The 10,537-nt window shown below is 36.9% G+C and overlaps 2 pseudogenes; one reads left to right on the top strand and one right to left on the bottom strand.

The window, feature by feature from the left end:
* Positions 1 to 1,247: 1,247 nt before the first annotated feature.
* Positions 1,248 to 2,125, top strand: LOC120121887 (annotated as a pseudogene).
* A 7,331-nt stretch (positions 2,126 to 9,456) lies between these two features.
* LOC120121822 lies at positions 9,457 to 10,236 on the bottom strand (annotated as a pseudogene).
* Between the last annotated feature and the right edge of the window lie 301 nt (positions 10,237 to 10,537).

Raw genomic sequence — 10,537 nt, 5'->3', positions numbered from 1 at the left:
CACTCGTCCCACATAGGAATCCCACGTAGGAAACTTAGGAGAGTTCAAAAAATATTTATAAGCAAGAACCAACTTGGTCATAAACATATTACTTTGTTCTTAAGTTTATAATTTATTTATTTAATTAAAATATTATTACAAATGAGTCATCAATTGTTAAATTAATATTATAGGGAATAGTGGCATGGTTATAATAATAGTTTTAATTACAGGAAGTTATACATTCTATTAATTCGATTCTAATTCAAAATAATTATACATATTTAAAATATTATATCAATTTAATCTTTATTCTTCTCTCATAAATGTTTTATTACTTTCTTGCTATTTTTCTTGGTATAATAACAATTTAATGATAACTTGTTATTTTATAATAAAATGTAATTATTCAATTGAATTATTTCAGATTAAAATCAAATTAATATAATATATAAATTTTATGGACTAAAATTTTATATTATATGTTTGTTTAAATTTTAATGATGGACGATATATTTGTAAGAATAATTTAGTTAAGTGATAATATTGTTTGACGGTGCCTTAACCAATTAATCAAATCCGTTGATTTCTCTCTGAAGCTTTCTTCCCCGTTCATCGAATTCTACCCACCGCATTTTCATAACACTATCCCATCTTTCTTTGGTTTTAATGAACCCTTTAATTATCCCCCCCCCCCTTTCCACTTTCAATTTGCTTTTAAAATGTTGAAGCGTGCGGCCTTATATTTTTTATTATATTAATAGTTTGCATTCACCTCCAACTTATTCGTTAATTAAGGATATCAATGGAAGGGTAAACTACCGCCTATATCTTTGAAGAAATATGTTTTTTTTTAAGAAAAAAAAAAGAGTTGAAGAAATATGTTAAATAATAATTATGCGGAATAATATAAAAAATGGCAAAAGCCAGTTGTAAAACACTATAAAAGTCAATCGATCCCTCAGCCCCCTGCTTCTGCTGGTTCTTGATTATGGATTATAGGAATGACAAAGTGCAGGTATCGCCATAAATTAAGCCGCCAAATGATTGGACCAACCGCATGAGCATTACGACACAGCTCCACATACTTGTTTATTGTTTGAATTCTAAATCCGTCCATGAATTAAGCGCGTCAGTCGCTTAGAGACCAAGTTTCCAACTGGAATTTGTTAATGGAGTAGGATATCAATGTTGAACTTATGCGTATTTATAGCTTTTATATATTCCTCATTTCTCAAAACCCTATTATTTGTGGATATCAAGCCAAGATGGCCGTAGAAAGCAGTCACCACGCAGCAGCTGATCAGTCGTTACTAGAGAATGTTGGCCAACTTCGTCAGTGGAGAAGAAACCGATAGCCAACCGGCATTAATGCAACAAAATCATGGGGAGAATTGCCTAGCCTGGATGGGAGAGACGGATCCATGGAAATTTTACAAATGCTACCAAGTCTTGGGAGGTGGATATCAATGGGGACCGACGCCTGGGAGGATCTTCTCCATGGAATTATTCCTCCAGGGAATATAGAACAATCATGCAACGATGTTACAAGTAAAGAGATAAGCACTCGAGGGCTTAAAGCAAATTCGATGAGAGTAGATAAACCGGCAACGAGACTGACGAGACACTACCGGGGTGTGAGGAGGCGGCCTTGGGCCAAGTATGCAGCAGAGATAAGGGACTCGACGTCGTCGATGAAAGGAGCTCGAGTTTGGCTTGGGACGTTTGACACAGCTGAGGAAGCAGCTATGGCTTACGACAAGGCTGCTTTGAGAATTAGAGGCCCCAAAGCATATCTTAACTTCCCAACTGAGACTGTATCTAAGGCTATGGGGATCCACCAAACAATAAACTAACTTCAACAGTTGTTCTCCTGCAACTAATTATCAAGGCAACGACTCTGCTAGCTCAGATCTCGGAAGCGGCAAGAATTTCATTAGACACCGGAAAAGAGAGTCTAGAGATTGGGAACAGAATAGTGAGCTTGTGATTGTTGAACAGCCTAATCTAAAGAGAATCGCAAGTATAGAAGAGGATGGATACGATGTATTTGAGTTAAAGGATCAGGGGAGTGATTATTTGGAGAGTTTGTTGTCATCTTTTTGACATAGAGAATCTAAAGGGATACAAGCATATGAAAGATTACATGTGTAAAAGGAGATTGGTTGATTCATAGGCATAATACTAGTTTAATTGGATACACTTGTTTGTTGGCAGGATTGTAAATATAGGTTTTTATCAATAGAAACTTATATACGATTATATATTTGGTTACATAGTAGAACTTTCAACTTTATATATTTTTATTTTTGCTAGGTATTTTGATTGAAAAAGAGATATGTGAGAAGCAGAGAAATCCCATGCGGTTTGAGAAAATGGATGAGGGGTATTTTATGGTTATATAAGAACTCAAGACCTAGATTTCTAAATGTACCAAATATTGGGCAAATTTCTTCACGTAATGCTTTGAAAAAAAATAATTCTTCACATATTGCATTTGATTAATTATTTGCTGAAATAACGTGATTTCTACAGTAACAGGGTTGGTCGCCAGGTGCTCCGGGCGACCTGTGCAGGTCGCCATGTCGTCCGAGCTCGTCCAAGAAAGGTCGCCAAGCAATCCATGCAGCGTTCAGTCTTCACGTGCATGGGCGATGCAGATAACTGCTGCATTTCAACGCCCTTGGAGATAGGTCGCCAAGCAATCCAAGGTTGGCCCGTGATTCCCCAGCCTCTGCTCCCTTGCTGCATGGTAAACCAGAATGACAACAATATTTGCTGCACCCATTTCAGCAAATAAGCACGACGGCACGATGCTCGGACGACATGGCGACCTGCACAGCTCGCCCGGAACACCTGGCGACCAACCCTGTTACTGTAGAAATCACATTATTTCAGTAAATAATTGATCAAATGCAACATGTGAAGAATATTACTTTTTTTTAAAGCATTACGTGAAGAATTTTGCCCAAATATTGAGATGATTATTTAATTTTTAAATTATTTTCTAATTTTTATTAGAGTGATGAAATGTGTAGTTATATCCTATGTGATATATTTGGGTAGGAGGATTGTGAAAATAATTTATTTGTTGTAATAATTTTTACATAGTGACTTTTTTTTTGGTTATCTTTGATAACAGATGTATTTTTTTCATTTAAGGGAAAAATTCACAGATATTTACAGACCTTCAAGATTATCTCATTTTCTTCGTATTGTTACTTCAATATTGTATTTGATTTCTCAGTTTTTGGTTCCTAAAATTTGGGTGAACTGATAAAAAAAACATGAAAGATTTGTTGATATAATTAGGGAAACACAATGTCAGACCTTGTCTAAAAAGAGAATGTTAAAAAAAAAGATTTCAAGCTAGAGAACTCATTTGTTATAGGATTACAGAAGATGATTATGATCTTTTACGAAGTACGTGTTGCGGAATACGGCTATCGGATAGAGCAAAATCACAACTAATAATTTGAGAAAATAAAAATGAAGATAAAAGAGACACAAAATTTACGTGGAAAACCCCTAAATTTTATAGGGTAAAAACCACGGGCAACGGTAGAAGAATTTCACTATGAGAAAATAGGAATTACAACCTTTCTCGATCTACCAAGGAGAAAACAATGATAATTCTCTCTTGATAAAAAAGGAGAAAACAACTCTCAAGAAACTCTCTAAATTCTCTCTAGTATTAGAAGAAAGCTAGAATGCTTTGGGATTGTTTTGAAGCTAAATGAGCTAGGGTATTTATAGTTGAAACCTAAGGACTAATTTGTAAATATCCTAAAGTTTAGGGATTAAATTTATTAATTATCCCTTTATTTTTTCAACAATCTGGTTACCTAATTTTGACTACATTAGCCGCCCAAAACCATTTTTCAAGCCGCCCCATTATTATTTGTTTACTTTCAACAATCTCCTACTTGAAGATTTGATTGGAACAATCATATCTTCACACCATTCTTTCTACCTTGTACCATCATGTTGCTTACGTTTCTGACAGACCACAAGAAGATCGACACCAAGTAAATTTATCAACATTGATTGCCTTCGTTATGAAATCTGCTATGTTGTCTTTGGTATGGATCTTCTGCATATCTACCGTCCCTTCTTCCACCTTTTCACGAATGAAATGGTACTGAACTCGTATGTGCTTTGTCCTTAAATGAAATGATGGATTCCTTGCTAGATGCAAGGCGCTTTGACTGTCACAAAACAGAGAGGCATACTCTTGATTGTGCCCAAGCTCCTCCAATAGCATCTTCAACCAAATTGCTTATTTACTGGCTTGTGTAGCTACTACATATTCTACCTCTGTTGTGGATGTAGCCACAACTGACTGCAATTTTGAAACCCAGCTTACAGCTCCACTAGCAACTTTGAACACATACCCTGTAGTAGATTTGCTTTTATCCAAATCCCCTGCATAGTCAGAATCTACATACCCATTGATTTGTAAATTTGATCCTCCGTAATATAATGCAACATTTGAGGTCCCTTTGATGTATCTCATGATCCTCTTTATTGTATTCCAATGCTCTTTGCCTGGATTCGCCATGTACCGACTAACCACTCCCACTTCTTGTGCAATGTCTGGTCTTGTGCATATCATAGCGAACATTAAACTTCCCACTGCTGATGCATACGGTACTCGAGACATCTCCATCCTTTATTCTTCACTGCTAGGACTCATAGTGGAGGATAATTTGAAGTTAATAGGAAGAGGGGTAGAAATTGGCTTACAATATTGCATGTTGAATCTTGACAAGATCTTCTTCAAGTAATTCTTTTGTGAAAGCCAAATCTTCCTATTACTTCTGTCTCGGTGAATTTGCATCCCTAGAATCTTGTTTGCTGATCCCAAGTCCTTCATTTCAAATTCCCTAGCCAGTTGTGCCTTCAATTCTTCAATATGATCTTTGTTGGGTCCTGCAACCAACATGTCATCTACATACAACAGTAATATAACAAAATCGTTATCACAAGACCTCTTGAAATAAGCACAAGGGTCTGCGTTAAGTCTGTTGTATCCAAGGCACATAATGAAGGAATCAAATCTCTTATACCAACACCTCGGCGCCTGCTTTAGACCGTACAGAGATTTGTTCAACCTGCAAACCAAGTTCTTCTTTTCTTTTTCTTCAAAACCTTCAGGCTGGAGCATATAAATTTCTTCTTCAAGATTTATATGAAGAAAAGCTGTTTTAACATCTGGCTGCTCTAGATGTAAGTCCAATGTAGCACACATTGCCAAAACTACTCGAACTGTTGTTAGTCGAACCACAGGAGAAAATATTTCATTGAAATCAATACATTCTTTTTGAGCATATCCTTTGACCACCAGTCTTGCACGATACCTCTCAACTTGATCGTCACCATTTCGCTTGATTTTGAAGACCCATTTGTTACCAATCGGCTTCATTCCTTGTGGTAGTGGCACAAGGTCCCATGTATTATTTTTATGAAGGGCTTCGATTTCTTCTTGCATCGCCATCATCCACAGTGAAACATCTGAGCTTTTTATTGCCTCCTGGTATGTTGATGGCTCACCGTCCTCTGTTAAAAGGTAGTATGCAATATTACCTTCTATAACATAATATGAGTACCAATTGGGATGTCTTCTCACACGATCTGATTGACGAGTTATTGGTGCTTCAGAACTCTCTGGTTCTTGTTCATCATGTGCTGGTTCTACTTCAGAAGAATCTCCTTGTTCAAACTCCTTTTCCATATTTATCTGTGTAGTCTCTGACTTTTCAGTGCTATCATCGTCTTCTTTTCTTTGTAGTTTATCCTCTACAAAGATAACATCCCTGCTGATGATCCCCAAGAATTTGCATTTCCTGGATTTTGGATCCAACTTTGAGATTTCTTGGGAGTTGTACATCACGTACACAATACTTCCAAATATATGGAGGTTTGAATAATCAGCTGGTTTACCAGTCCACATCTCCATTGGTGTCTTCAGCTCTATTACAGTTAATGGAGCTCGATTCACCAAATAACAGGCGGTATTGACTATTTCTGCCCAGAATGATTTTTCTAGGCCTGCATCCCTCAACATTGCTCTTGTTCTTTCTAACAAGGTTCTGTTCATCCGCTCTGCCACTCCATTTTGTTGAGGAGTGTTTGCCATTGTGAACTATCTTTTGATGCCTTGTTTTCAACTAAAGTCATCAAATTCTTCGCTTGTGTATTCACCTCCATTGTCTATTCTGAAACACTTGATCTTATTTCCTGAATCAAGTTCCACCCGCGCTTTGAAGATTTTGAAAGTTGAAAACACATCTGACTTCTTCTTACTAGGATACACCCAACATCTCTTAGAGTAGCCATCAATAAATGAGACAAAGTATTTTGCTCCACCTAGGGATGTAACTGGTGCTTGCCATACGTCAGAATGAACTAATTCTAGAACATTTTTGCCTCTAGAATTTGACGTGTTGAATTTCAACCGGTGCTGCTTACTTGTTATGTAATGCTCACACAAAGTAAGTGATACCTTTGTTAAGCCTGGAAGTAGCTTTTGCTCCACAAGAACTTTCATTCCTTGTTCTGACATGTATCCAAGTTTCTGATGCCATAGCATTGAAGAATCTGAACTACATGAGGCAACAAAGGCTTCTGTTTCTAGCAAAATCTCTCCCTTCAGCATGTACAAGTTTGCAGCTATCGTTTCACCTTTCAACACCACAAACGCTCCACGAAACACCTTCATGATTCCTTTCCGTGTTTCAATATTGCTTGCATTATTATCCAACAATCCGTAGGATAATAAATTTTTCTTCAGGCCTTTCACGTGCCGCACATCTCGAACAACTTTGATTGTTCCATCGTACATCTTCAATTTGATGGTTCCCACGCCAGCAATCTCTAAGGCATGATCATTGCAACTATACATAGATTCTCCTGAGACAGGTTCATAATGATGGAACCATTCTCTTCTTGAGGTCATGTGATATGTTGCTCCCGAATCAATGAGCCATATATCTGCAAATCGTTTTCTTCCTTCCACGGTGGTTGACGCTTCATAGCATAGAGCATCTCCATCATCTGAAGTGTTTGCGGTATTGCCTTGTGGATTGAAGTTTTTATTTAGACTCCAACAATCCTTCTTCAAGTGATCCTTCTTTCCACAGTTGTAGCACTTTAAATTCTTCTTGCTCCTCGACTTTTATCTACCATGTTTGTGACCGCTGCTTTGGCCACGTTCTGTTGATCTCCATCTCATTGTTGTCAATCTTCTGCTTGTTGCAGATTTACTTGTCTGTCTTCCTTGTTCTTGCGCCGATTTTCTTCTTGTAGAACAGCAGCTGTAACGTCATCAAAGACTAAACTGGTGACATTATTGTTTGTCAAGTTGATGATGAGTTAATCATACGAATCCGGTAGACTTTGAAGTAGAAGTTCAGCACGTTCTTATTCTCCTATTTTACAGGTTAAGGATGTAAGCTGAGAAAATAAAGTGTTCAACGTATTTAAGTGCTCTGTCACTGAAGTAGATTCTGGCATACGGAGAGTGTACAATTTTCTCTTAAGGAAAATTTTATTGTGCAGCGATGTGGCCTCGTACAGTTTGGTGAGATGATCCCATATCTCCTTAGCTGTATTCTTTTCCTCGATGCTTGACAATACTTCATCTTCTAATGCTAGATGAAAGTTTGCCATAGCATTCCCGTCCATTTCGATCAATTTGTTGTCATCTATGAAATCCACCGGCCTTTCACTGATAGCTGCTAAACAAACGTCTTTCCTCAGGTTGACCTTCATCTTCAATTTCCACAATGAGAAATTTCTCCCATTGAATTTTTCAATATCAAATTTCGTTGCCATAGCTTCTTTTACGGATAGCTCTCACTATTTCACTATCGTGAATAGTTCTCTGGAACCTTCAAAGAATGGGTAATAACTTCTTACTTTCTTATGTTGGAGGATCCACCTTTTGGTGGCAACCACAAAGATAATAAGCAGATATTACACACTCTAATCTAGCTCTGATACCAATTGTTGTGGAAGACGGCTATCGGATAGAGCAAAATCACAACTAATAATTTGAGAAAATAAAAATGAAGATAAAAGAGACACAAAATTTACATGGAAAACCCCTAAATTTTATAGGGTAAAAACCATGGGCAACGGTAGATGAATTTCACTATGAGAAAATAGGAATTACAACCTCTCTAGATCTACCAAGGAGAAAACAATGATAATTCTCTCTTGATAAAAAAGGAGAAAACAACTCTCAAGAAACTCTCTAAATTCTCTCTAGTATTGGAAGAAAGCTAGAATGCTTTGTGATTGTTTTGAAGCTAAATGAGCTAGGGTATTTATAGTTGAAACCTAAGGACTAATTTGTAAATATCCTAAAGTTTAGGAATTAAATTTAGTAATTATCCCTTTATTTTTTCAACAATTTGGTTACCTAATTTTGACTACATTAACCGCTCAAAACCATTTTTCAAGCCGCTCCATTATTATTTGTTTACTTTCAACAGTACGTCAATGTGATACTTTTATTTTATCATGGGAGAAAGTACGTTGTTGTTAGTGAATATGAAGTTGCACATGGATATTAGTTGACATTGATGTAATGTGTGTGCGGTATTGATAACTGATAAATTTTACGTGAAGGTACATAAGTATTTTAACTTTTCGCAATACTATTTTATAATAATGTCAAATATTTTAATTCAATAGATCATACTTTTTCATAACAAGGTTCTTACTACTTTAAAAAATATAATTATTCTAAAAGTATTTTCTAAAATTTAATATGTAATATTTTAAAATATAATTTTCAAAATTCAATGACAAAAAAGCAAACCCTAAAAATAAAGTGACGCGTGTTTTAACAAATTCTGAAAAATAGACAACTTTGTACGAAGACAGGGTAAACGTTTTAAATCCTCATGCACATGAGGGTGTAATTCTGAACAAAACTTTGGGTTCACATGCTACATCTAAAAGCAATTCCCACTTGAAAAATAAAGTGTATTCTAGACCTAGCAATTCTTCCAGAATTGACCCTTTGAATACTGGAGTAAGTGAGAGAAGTTGTAAGGTTTAATTGGTACATATATAGTGTTTGAATGCTGATCTGTATTCAATAAAAAATTATGTATATCAGACCAATCAAACATTCTCTTGGACCCTTTGACAAGAAAAGTAGGTTTAATTAGGGTAAATTATCACATGGGTTAAATGATGATTTTAGTATTAATAAAATAAAGTCTTTTGTTGCAAATTGGAACGGACATAGCTAATCGTTCTTGTCTTACTTTATTTTATGGTGAAAAAGATCAAAGTAGTGCGCCAGTTCGAGGAAACAGAAAAAATCAAATTGTTTATTATTCAACGTAATCGAATACAATGGATCTCATATAAGTAGACTTTGGTCAATTTCGTCGTCCACGATGCAGACATATGAAAGCTAAGAACGTCATTAAGAAAACAAACTATGAAAGGGCAAAGTGTAACCCTAACAAAGAAAAATCAAAAGGAAAATTGAAAATTTTCACACATATTCTAGGATTGTTTTTAGGAGTTTGGAGTTGATAGTATACTGATTCCCGAAGAACTGTTTTAAAACACTTTCAAGATATTGTTCAAGTGATCAGGTTCCGATGCTTTATCATGTGACTTCCCAGTCGTGCTGCTCTCTGATCCTGATTTTGATGTCACGATTGGAACGGTGCTGGAACTACTACTACTACTACCTGAATCCAGATTAGCTTTTCCCAACCTTTTTGCGGTTGAATTTGGCCTTAATAATCTTTGGACCGACGATGCAGCCACAACTTCGGCTGGAAAATTGAGTAAAGCCTTGGAGCCACGCATCTCGAAAGCGGCCTTGTCATAAGCCAAAGCAGCTTCTTCAGCTGTTTCGAACGTGCCGAGCCACACCCGCGCACCGTGCCGGGTGGAGTCACGGATCTCCGCGGCGTATTTTCCCCAAGGGCGACGCCTGACTCCCCTGTAGTGCTTCTTGGCGATGGTCCTGGCTGGTTCGAGCATGGTTACAGCAGTTTGGTTTCTTTGGGATACATGAAACTGATGAAGGTTATTCCCGGGCCATGAGCGTTTGCTTCGTTCAACACTTGGTAGATGAACATATCTTGAGAATCATTCTCGTTAAACGGCAGCTGATGATCACTCTGGGACTGGGAGACTTGCAACTTGGATTCCTCCTCCCAGTTCCAGGCCTTTTCTTCTCTATGGGACGTCATGTTTGTTTCCAGGGGGGTTTACGGGATCCTGCTCGATGAGGCCTGAAGTTTGTACAAAGTGGCTCTAGACTTGTATCTAATAAAGAAGAACGTGGGTTCATGTGTGGGGTACAAGTCTTCGCTTTAAAAATTATTATTATGCACAAGGAAGGTGAGAGGAACCAGAGACAAGACATGTTTTTGAACCCCGTTTGTCTATTCTGTACAATGAACTTTTGCCCCCATAGTTTTACATTAATTACAGTAAAGATATTTGTTTCTACAGTTAAGAAATTTTGGTTTTGGAACTGATGTGATACTTGGGTTATAAACTATTGGTTGGATTTTGA

This window comes from Hibiscus syriacus, unplaced genomic scaffold (genome assembly GCF_006381635.1).
Source record: "Hibiscus syriacus cultivar Baekdansim isolate YM2019G1 unplaced genomic scaffold, ASM638163v2 tig00110383_pilon, whole genome shotgun sequence".
Taxonomy (NCBI): domain Eukaryota; kingdom Viridiplantae; phylum Streptophyta; class Magnoliopsida; order Malvales; family Malvaceae; genus Hibiscus; species Hibiscus syriacus.
The sequence above is the reverse complement of the archived record's forward strand: the minus strand, read 5'-3'. Positions and strand labels throughout refer to the sequence as shown.